The sequence below is a fragment of the Rhipicephalus sanguineus genome, chromosome 3 (assembly GCF_013339695.2).
Source record: "Rhipicephalus sanguineus isolate Rsan-2018 chromosome 3, BIME_Rsan_1.4, whole genome shotgun sequence".
In the NCBI taxonomy this organism is placed as follows: domain Eukaryota; kingdom Metazoa; phylum Arthropoda; class Arachnida; order Ixodida; family Ixodidae; genus Rhipicephalus; species Rhipicephalus sanguineus.
Window position 1 is genome coordinate 138,649,316 of NC_051178.1, and position 10,751 is coordinate 138,660,066.

Genomic DNA, 10,751 nt, shown 5'->3' on the forward strand with positions numbered 1-10,751 from the left:
TTCTGGTGGCGACACCTATATATTTGGTGTGCCGCCCATTAAAACCTTAGTTGAAAGTAGCGCTTGTCCCGTGTGCTTCGTTTGTGTAACGTGTCCTTCGCGCTTATAGAAAATATGCAACGAAACCAATCGGACACACGGGAAAGGACGACAGGTGCTTCTTAAAGCTCGTTCACGCCTGCGACTAGCTCCGCTTAGTCGCAATGCGATTGATTGTAAGTGGTCGCTTTGGTCGCCAAGCGACTGCTTTGGCTCGGTCGCCCGCTGCTCGATTTTTCAAACCTCGGAACCAATCAGATGGGCAAGAACAAGACGTAAGGTTATTTTGCGGGGCAATAACAATGCGAGCAGAGGTGAATTCCGTGTGGCGACGGGTATAAGTCGCACGCAGGTGTGAACTTCGGTCGCAGTTGAGTCGTTTTTGGTCACCATGTCGCAAACGGTCCCGCGACTGGTGCTCTAGTCGCAGGTGTGAATGGGCCTTTAAAGGGCGCTTACTTTCAACAACGAAATTATTGTATTGCGTGGACAGTCGAACTTTACATATAACTGCGTGCGTCACGGACCACGCTCCGATAGGTGTACTGAGCAAACATAGCATTAAAGAAAGCGAACAAAAATCGAACTTCTAAAGTCTTACGAAAACCGTAACCTATAACGAGCCATTGTATATGCATTTCAGATAAAGTGTGGAAAGGCAAGGTTGTTATTTAGACGGAAGTAGGGTTTGCTTTCCTGCACGTGAGAGGGGGGGGGGGATTACCTAACGAGAATGGGAAAAAGAACATAAACAAAGAAACGGCAATCAGCGCGCGGAATTATAAGGCTTCATACATCATTGTCACAGCCGATTTCGCAGGCTTTACAGACCGCAGGAAGCGAACTAGCGCATTATCAGGCTTTGGGGTAGGCGTCTGTTGTAACCAGTCTCCCAAAGCCTTTGGATTTGACAATGGGTCTCAGTCCATTTATCTGTATAGCGAAGTACACAACACTGGCCTTTCCGTGTGTTATAACGCAGGTACGGATATCTGCAATTGTTTTACCAAAGCCTCAGGTATCGCAAGTAAAGTGCTGTTTGCCGTTACAGTAAGAAAAGCGTATGACTTTCGTCCCTTCTTTACTGGGATTACATAAGCAGGGGTAATATCAGGAGCATGTGAACGTAGTTATACAATGCTTGTTGACTGTTAGTACCGAACATTGCAAAGGAATGACACCCTTAGCAGCCAGTTAACATATGGGCGACTGTTCATGAAAAATACAAAGTTGAGTTCTACCATGTCAATTTACAATTACGCCCCATGTAGGAAGTTCAATGCCATTGACCATGTGACGCATGAAAGAAAGAAAGTTGCTGCCTTGCCTTACATCCACAATATTAGTCACAATCTCAAGAAAATTGGAAAGCGTGTCGGTATTGATATTGCGCTATCTGCTCCATTAAAGCTATCGAGCCTGCGCTGGAGTAAACGCGGATGTGCGCAAGCCACGCGGGTGCTACAAGAAGCACCGCAATACCATTTGTGACTTGTGTCTGTGACTTGTGTAGTATATTCTATTCCGCTCACATGTGGCAAAGAGTATGTAGGCCAGACATGCAGGTGCATGAACGATCGCTTGCGGGAGCACCGGTACAATGTCGAAAAACTCGCCTTGTCAGGCCACCTCGCCGCGCATTGTGCACGTCGCGGTTGCAAGCCACAGTTCAACGACGCGCATTCCCCAGCCAAAAGTTCTGATCAGCTCACGAGGGAACTTATCAAAGCGGCAGAGATTATTAAATATAGAAACGCTGTGAGTTGCTCTTCAATATGTCTATCGGACAAGGAAGTTCTTTTTTTGTCATGTCAGCCACCTGTTCAATTGTTTGGTCGATTGCCTTGTGTGCCCCTCGCCCCACCCCCTCCCCCTCTTTTTTTTTCCTTCGCGCAGTGTCGTGGGTATATATATATATGCGATAACGTGCAATAAACGCTGTTAGTTAGCGCTGTGTCCCGTCTTTACCTGTCGCCGTCCGTGTGATTCCTTGCGCTACTGATCTGAGCCATGTAGGGAAGTCTATACAGCGGACGCGTCCGTTCTCCAGAGAGGGACGCCTTGGGAGAATGGAAGGATTCGTCGGTGCAATCATTTCCACCGACATGACAATGTATACGCGCAGTCAGTCAATGTCGCTGTTCTACTGATCGATGGTAGCTGCCCAATCTCTCCAACATGTTATTCCCGACACTTGCAACGCAAGGTTCTATAACCAGATATGGATCCTTATGCTACAGAGCTACTCATTGCATCTAACGTAATTGCTTGTCAACGCGAATAAAATTAAGAGAATATTTTGCCAATACGCTGGCGCGAAGAACAAATAAATTTTATGCAGGCTTTCTGGTTTTCGATCTAGTTTTAAGTAAGGGCCAGGAGAAAATTACTCACCTTTACTAGAGAGAGAGGGGGAGAAAGAATACATGAAAGGCTAGTCCAGTTTCCTACTCTACGCGTGGGGAGGGGAATGAGGGGTAAAATAGAGAGAGAGGGGGAAAGCATGAGTACACACGATGCACGTGTCAGTGTATCTACAGGCGATCACTGAACACAGTCGCCTTCAAGAAGTGCAGAATGGATCGTATGCAAATTACAGCTGCTGCTCCACCGCGATCTCTCACGCAGAAAAAAATATATAGTAATAATAACGCATCGCGGATTACGTCGAAGCATTCCGATGATGCGATGAAAAACTGTTCTCACCACTCATGTGCGCAGTGAACTTAAAGTATTGGTGGGGTGCCCTGGCCCATGTGGCCAACGGCCAGGCTCATATATGTTAAATCTGAAAAAAAAAGAAATATACAAGTTGGCTTTCTACGAGGCAGCACTGTAGGATACATCACAACCAATGATATATGCTGATATGCTGAAAGGAGCTTATTCTTCAGTCCGTGAAACAGTGCTGGTAGTCAATAGCAAAAGGACCGTTTTCGTGCATTGTTTTTGGCATATTTGAAATGTGGTATGTAAACCACGTTTAAAGATAGTGCGAGTGCCGCGGTCATGGGCTGTTGACCCTTTAAGCAACCGAATTCGCGGTGCGACATTCAATTCTCACACGTGACAATGGTTTTAACGGTATTTCAACACCCCATATTGATAGGAGAGTGAATGTATATGCATGATCCATAGCGTGAAAGCGCGGAAACAGACCAAAGAACAGGAAGTGACACTGAGAAGCGCTAACTTTCAACTGAGCTTTATTGTGAAGCGAAGCAAGATATATACAGGCAGTGTTTACTGTGACAAACAGAAAAATCAGGCGCGTGTACATACAAGCGAAAACAAAATAAACAAGCACGTGTTGAAACATGGCCGGTGCAAAAATAGGAGTGGTCACCGCATGCGCGAACTCGTACCTTCCAAAAGCGCAAACTCTTTATCACAGAGTGAAATGGACGGCTTGCTCACGCAGGAATTAACATCCCTCCCGTCTCGTCCGAGCCGCTTCTACAATTATACGGGTGCGGTCATCTTTCTGCCGGTACGAAACTGACGTGTTATCCAACTCAGGACGAGCAACACACTGATCAAAATGATGTGCCAGAAAACCATCTTTTTTTTTTCTTTCGGACGTTATTTGCATGTTCACGAAGCCGGTCGTTGAGGCAGCTGCTGGTCTGACCGATGTAGCAGGCACCACACGACAGATGTATGTGTCCTTTGTTCTGTTTCCGCGCTGTTACGCTATAGTGTAATACAGTAACAACCCCATCTATATATGTATAAACCGTTCAGTGCCAACTAGCCCGATTTGCAGCTCTTCTGCATATGCATTTCGTGATCACATTCACTTTTACGTCACTAAGCTATGCAACCGTTCAACTGTTCTGGTAATGTCCCAAGATCGCGGGGTCTATCAAAAGAAAGAACAAGATAACCTATAAATACCGTATAGAAGAGCGGCCGGCAATATAGCGCGTATACCGCATCAGAACATCATAGCCGAGCCACTGCGGAAGGCTGAATCGAACGGTACATAAAAACAAAGAAACGGATCATCGTGAGCTTAGCGAACACGGCTTACGTGAAACCCACGAGACCACAGCGCACGTCGGCGCTAATCTTGTTGCACACATTGTTTGTGTTCTGCATTAAACTACGAAGTGCAGCCGCCGACAGGTAGGAACAAACACACCTCCCGAGCGCCCCTGAGATATTGCGTTAGAAGAACGCGCAGAGTGTCTTATACTGTATAGATAAACACGTCGGAGTGTGTGTTGCCGCCATACTATAGTATCTCTGCCGGAACGCTTCGAACCATCAAGCTTTACAAAAGGATCAAAGTGAATTAAGCTGATTTCCACGACGCCGCTGTACGCCGTCTTCTAAGCTCGTCTTTTCTGTGTGGAAATGCGAAGTGAAACCAGAACTGTCGATTCGCCTACGAGTTAACGCGTACAGCCTGAACACATTCTCCGTCGTTGTCAGCTACATGCAGGCCTAAGAAAACGAACGTTCCGAACGTCCCGAAGCTGGGGCGCGAACTTTGTCGAGCTTACTGTTCGTCGCAAGTCAAGCAAGCAAATAAATAAATAAATAAATAAATAAATAAATAAATAAATAAATAAATAAATAAATAAAAAGTACCGAAACTTCAGAAGACAGCCTCTAAATTGGTACGAACACTTGCAAAGGTCCGCGCACGAAGGAGGGAGGGCACAGAGGAGGGCTTAAGAACAAGCGCAAGCATGCACAGTTGCATACGGTAATCGAAAGTATAAACAGTAGTACAAAAGCACCGGTATTACAGCTTTACGCGTGGCTGAGCACGTGTGCGTGGCTCGCGCTCCTTTTCTTGCGCGTATTCTGTGGCAGGTGCACAGTTATGCAGTAAGCAAAGGTATCTTTAATCAAGTTACCCGGAGAAAACACTACCAGAAAAGAGGATCTCGGAAGATCATATTTTACGCAGACGTACGTTGATGACGACTATGCGAAGACTCGCATGTTTTGTTCATACACAGCTCGAACGAGGTGTAAACCGTTGTATTCAACGCGAAAGGAGCAACCGACGCACCGTGTGAGAAAGACCACAAGCGTGCGAAGGGTGCGCAGGGCGAAGTCTCGCATCATCCCCCCCCCCCTCGTTCGTCGCGTTCACAAACAAGTTTCGCAATGGATGCGAAAATGAAAATGAAGCTGTGACGTGTTTCCCACAACGGCCTGCCTTTGGTCCACTGCTTTCTGGGGGTGTAAATGGGAAGTATAACCAGCTCTTGGAATGCATCACCAGTGCTCCTAGGCCGTCATTATCGTCAAAAACCTGCATGGTCATAACCTTGCACTTTAAACAAAGAGGGGACAGGTCCGACGGAGTAAAGGTATGAGGCAGACTTGCCCTCCCCCCCATCCCACTCAGATGATTAGGGGTGGGTGCCCCCACCCTTGCCCCCTCGTGCGCACGCATATGAGAAAGACAACGCGTGAAAGCCGTGGAACAACTGCTGATATGTACGTAGCCCAGGCGGCAAAGTTTCCTCGCTTTTAAGTCGCACTTTTGAAAGTTCTTTAGAACTTTCATAATAAAATAAAAACTAAAAAAAGAAAAGCATGAAGCCTCGCGAATCGGTTAGTTCAAGCTGAAAAGCTACCGTTCTAAAGAAGCCCGCGAATGTCCGGGGTACGCAAGTACGATCCACACTAACGACATGTAGTCCAGTCAGTACACATCGCAAATGCCAGAATCCTCAAAGAAAGCGTTGAAGAACTTTCATTGCTTTGTGACTGACTCTTGATGACCAAAGGCCTAATATCATGGCTAAAGTGAGAAAGGTCAGTCTGAATCTAGTAAACGTAGGTCCTGTTCCGTTCGCTGTCTATATGCTTGTAGTATACGAGGTGCGGGGGGTCGTGCTCAAATTGTGGAATTTCTTAGGGTCAGCTCTCAAGCCATGTATGCAGTGCAGTCTGATGCTAAAGGGAACGCTCTTCAGAGACACTCTAGCTCCAGATGCCAGCTCCAAATATAGACCTACATCGTATAGATGTAATTTACTGCGGCCCTTCACTAATTTGAGAGGACAAAAAAAGCAGAGTTATTTTGGGTAAGTTCGATCGTCCGCCAACGAATTAATTGGGGACATACCGCGAAAAGGCGATCGTCAGAATGAGAAGTAATAAAGAACCCAAGACCGAGCCTTAAAGTACACGTGCGTGAACGTCATTGGAAACAGAACTCCATTTAGTAAGAACAGCAGGAGCGCAATTCATTAGGAAAAAGAAATGTTTAACCATGGAAAATAAAGAGCATAAGGCCGAGATTTCCTTTACTCGGTTTGTGCAGGAGGAGGTTTTGAAGGCCTAGAGAAGTGTCATATAGGAAAGAATAATTGGACGCAACTTATTAGTGAAACAGGGCCATACCCAGAAATGTTTTCGGAGGCGGGTGGGTGGGGGGAGGTTCGACCACCCTTCATGCATGTTCGTGCGTGTGTATGTGTGCGCGCATTTATACACATTAAAACTGAAAATTTGGGGGGGGGGGGGGTTGGACCCGCTTCCCCCTCCTGGCTGCGCCAGTGGTGTGAAAGATGTAAGCTGTGTCTTGAAAGCCATCCTGAGGCGAGTCCAACAGTGAATAAGACTTGAGAAACAAATAACAGACAAAGTGAAAATAGTATAGTTCCCAGCGGGTGTCGAGAAGAGGTCACCAGCCGAATTAATAATATAGTAACCAACATTTTGATTAAACAATTCCATAATTGATTCGCAGCTGAACTAGCAAAATGAATAAAAAAGAAAGAAGACTATCTAGCGCGTTTGTTGAACTGCCTTAATTTTTTTTAGTTCATTACCGTTTGAAGCCCACTAAAGGTCACGACAGCTGATATTTTATAGCGAATATGTGCCTCATATTCCCGACAGAGGACTGCTCTATAGCGGATAGATGATATGAGGATACCCTAGAAGTATACTATCTGGGATGTTGAAAGCTGAAATCGCAGCTTAAAATTGAGATGAATCACAACAGTTACAATCCGCATTGTTTGAACGATGCGTAAAATTGAGCGAAGGAAATGTATTGCACAGAGTATTCGGTTCGACTCAATATACAGTTATCAGGCGTCGCGGAATACATCTCTGCGGCTCAATCATGAGATAATACTCGTGTGGCATAATGTAACGCCAACTTCTGCTATCTGCCGCCGTTCAGTGTGAGAGTGCGAAACGAAAGTATAAATGGACTTGTTAAATCCTGGTGAAGTCTTCGAGGAGATATATCTCCAACATTCTTTTCTTTTAGATGCGAAGCATCTTATGGCGGAGTTCAAACCGGTGGTGTGCGGCGTGACCACCCTTACTGCGCATGCGCAAACCCTCTCCACACACACCCATTTCCCCTCAACCTCTCCGCTTTTCCTCTACTCTCCCCCTCTCCACTCCCCTCCTTTCTCCACTTTCCCCTCTCCACTTCCCTCTCCGCGCCCCCTCTCCACTCCTCCTCTTCCCCTCTCCAACCCCTCTCTCCCTTTCGCCCCTCCACTCTCCCTCTGAAACGCGGCCTCGACATGCCGAAACGCTGCTTCGCATTGCCTCATGGTCTCCTTTAGCGGGAGATGGTGTGATTTTTTTTTCATGCAACCTCAATGCGGCGAAAAGATACAAACAAGTTTTGCATCCTTTCTCAATACACAATGTGTGTTGAAGAGAATCAAAAAGGACTTGTGTAAGGAAAAAGATTAGATAACACAGCTACGTAATTTCACGAGAGAGGTTTCGAGCAGAATTGTGTCGCAGAATTCGCTGCTCTGGTAAAGTAGAAGGTGCCATGTAATTTGGCGAAGCAGTGAGTGATGTGTCTGATAATGACTTCGCAACTATGTACATCTGCCTGGTATGTCGAGGAGGCGCAGTGTCTGCTGTGAGTGCTTACAAAAAGGACTGGGGAAGGACGTCTTGCTGGGCTACTCTGTGCTTGGTGACATACAGTTTCTGAAGGAACAACTGCACAGGAGACAGACAAACACGTACCACAGGCATATTCGTGACGTTGAGTTTCCCGTCTTCTATTTTTTTAAAGAAAAAAACTGTGTCGCAAAGCGACGCCTCCGCCAGTGAGTCGGCAGCTTCGTTCAAAAACAAATTTACACGACTACAGGTAAGCGCCCCAACAAAGGAGCGTATTTTAGATCGACATGTATAAGCAAGGCTGTGACTTGCTTATACGATGTACCCCTGCGGTCGATCGTAACGACCACGGCAATAAAGACACAATGGCCTTAACTACAGGCTCGACGTATACCACGGCAATAAAGACACAATGGACTTAACTACAGGCTCGACGTATATAGTGAATAGAGGAGTATGGTAAAAAGGTCAGACTAATTAATCTTAACCCAGAGGCAGAGGCATTAATCAAGATACTTGAAGCTCTACGTCCAGAGGGTTTATAAGAGTATCAAGGTTTATGAAGGGCTGACACTGCTATTATCTAGAGAGTAATGAATATAGGTCAAATTTACCCGCATATGAGAAACAAAGGCGGAGGGGTACGACTGGCAGGGGGGAGGAGGAGGAGAGGTTGAAAGGAAAAGAACTTCTGCAGCCCTAGTTGGGAGCACGGCTCAGCGCCTGCAGGGGAGTGGGGAGACGGTAATAAAGATGTGAAGAGGAGAAGAGAAGGAGAGGAGAAATGGCGACCATGACCAAGGACGCGGCGGGCGGCTTCTATAGCCGGTTGTACAGATCTCGCTCGCCTCCGTGCCAAGCTATAGAGCATGAGGCGAGCGAGATCGTGGTTTGATAAAAATGATCCCCGATATATGTTTAAGCTGACAGAGTGTATGACAGGGGTGACAGAGTGCAATAAGGTATACGAGGAGATATAGTTCCACTAGTTACAACGCCGACGTTGTAAAACAAACATCTCAGGTTTTTATTCGCATAGAGGTTATTCCAGCGTCACTTTGCTGAGGAGACTTTATAAAACGACTTGTGATCTTACATTTTTCTTTTTTTTTTCAAGCCAGGAAAGGAAACGAGGGACCTTATAATTAAATAAGCTTCTTTTTTCTTTGCATTTGGATGTATAGCGCGTATTTAGCTAATACACTGCGTGTACGGAAGCAGTTTAGCTGTCTGTTGTCTTTGTTTCTTTGTTGTTGTTTTTTCAAATACAAATCTCTGAATGTATTTAGCTGGGTTGCGTTAGCCTTTACAGGCCGCCATACAGTGTAATCAAGCATGAAAGCAGGCCCCGCGCTTTTCTTCTTCATTGTTATTCCTTCCGACATCACTGGACGACGCGTGTGTACCGTATCGACGTCATTTGCGGGACATACAATATAGTACATTGCGCCGAGAGCAGCGCGCATTATAGCGTGCGGGGTGCTTCGGTTTCCAGGTGGTTCTATTCGTTGTCATTCTTATCAAGAGAAAAGGAAATAGCGCGTCGATGGAGGATGCCTTATTCCGCGCTCTGTTTGTGTATATATTTACTTGAGCCATTTTCGCTTTTCAAGTCTCGTTGACCTGAGCGGTTATCGATGTACCCATGCGGTCGATCGTAACGACCACGGCAATAAAGACACAATGGCCTTTTCTGACTTTTCACCCTGTGTTTCGTTCCTGCGTGTCGGCATGGGGAAACGAACAACGGAAAGTGATCGCTAGAGCCAATGAGGGGCCGAGATAACGACTACACGTATACAACATACAGCGTCTGTTTTGCACGTGGAGCGCTGATTCAGATAGCATCGTCACGAGCCTGAGCGTGAGCTTATATGGGGAGGTAATGACGACTTCCGCGCATAATCGTGCCCGCGCAGTTAGCGGTTAACGACACGCGTGTATACACCGACTGCGAGAACGGAAAAGCACACTTCGATTTCGCGAAAATGACATTGACTCCGCTGCTGCAGTACGCAGCTTTTTTTTATGATTTGCTTACTTTTTCACGACCACGGTGTCGTCCGCAAGATCAAGGCTCTTTTGTTTTTTAGTAGTAAACCTCAGTGCGCGTGGGACCACGCAAATGAGACACGAGGGGTCACACGAAGATGGAGGCCCGATTTGAAGGATAGGCAAACGAAGCATTTACGGCAGTGCATGGAGTGGAATGTCACTATCTATAGCGACCGTGGTAGTGTTGTGGCGCTTGACAACTGACGACCCGTCCGAACGGAACTAAAGCCTATCGTAGACACTGAATGCCGTTCTTAATTCGTCCATCACAAAGTACTTTTTCGAAGTATTTTAACACGAAAGCGTTTTATGCCGGGGTCCACCAAGAATTCAGTGACGAATTTGCGTCACGGAAGTGACGTCGAAAAAATGGACACGATCAGATAGCAAAGAAAAAAAAGTTCCATCAACGGGCCCAATGGCCGTGTCCATGTGCTTTCGGGCATGTGACGCAGTTGATTTTGGGTATATGGCATCATTTGTCGAGAGATGAGCGAGCGATTTCTAGCCGACTTTGAAATTTAATTGCAAATGCGTGCTGCGCTATAATGTTTGGCTTACATGTTGGCAAGAGCTTCGACATAGCAATCGGCAGCATTTTCTGACCATGTTCAATAAATGTTACAGGGCCCCTTTAAGAGACGGGCGCTCGTGACTGCGCTAGTACGTAGGTAATTAGGTGGATAGTAAACTTCATTTATGTCCTCAAGAAGTTATCACCACGTTTTCATAGAGGGGGGACCGCTGGCCGCTCCCATGCCAGGACGAGAAGGCCAAGCCTCACCGCCGCTCCTTGGGCC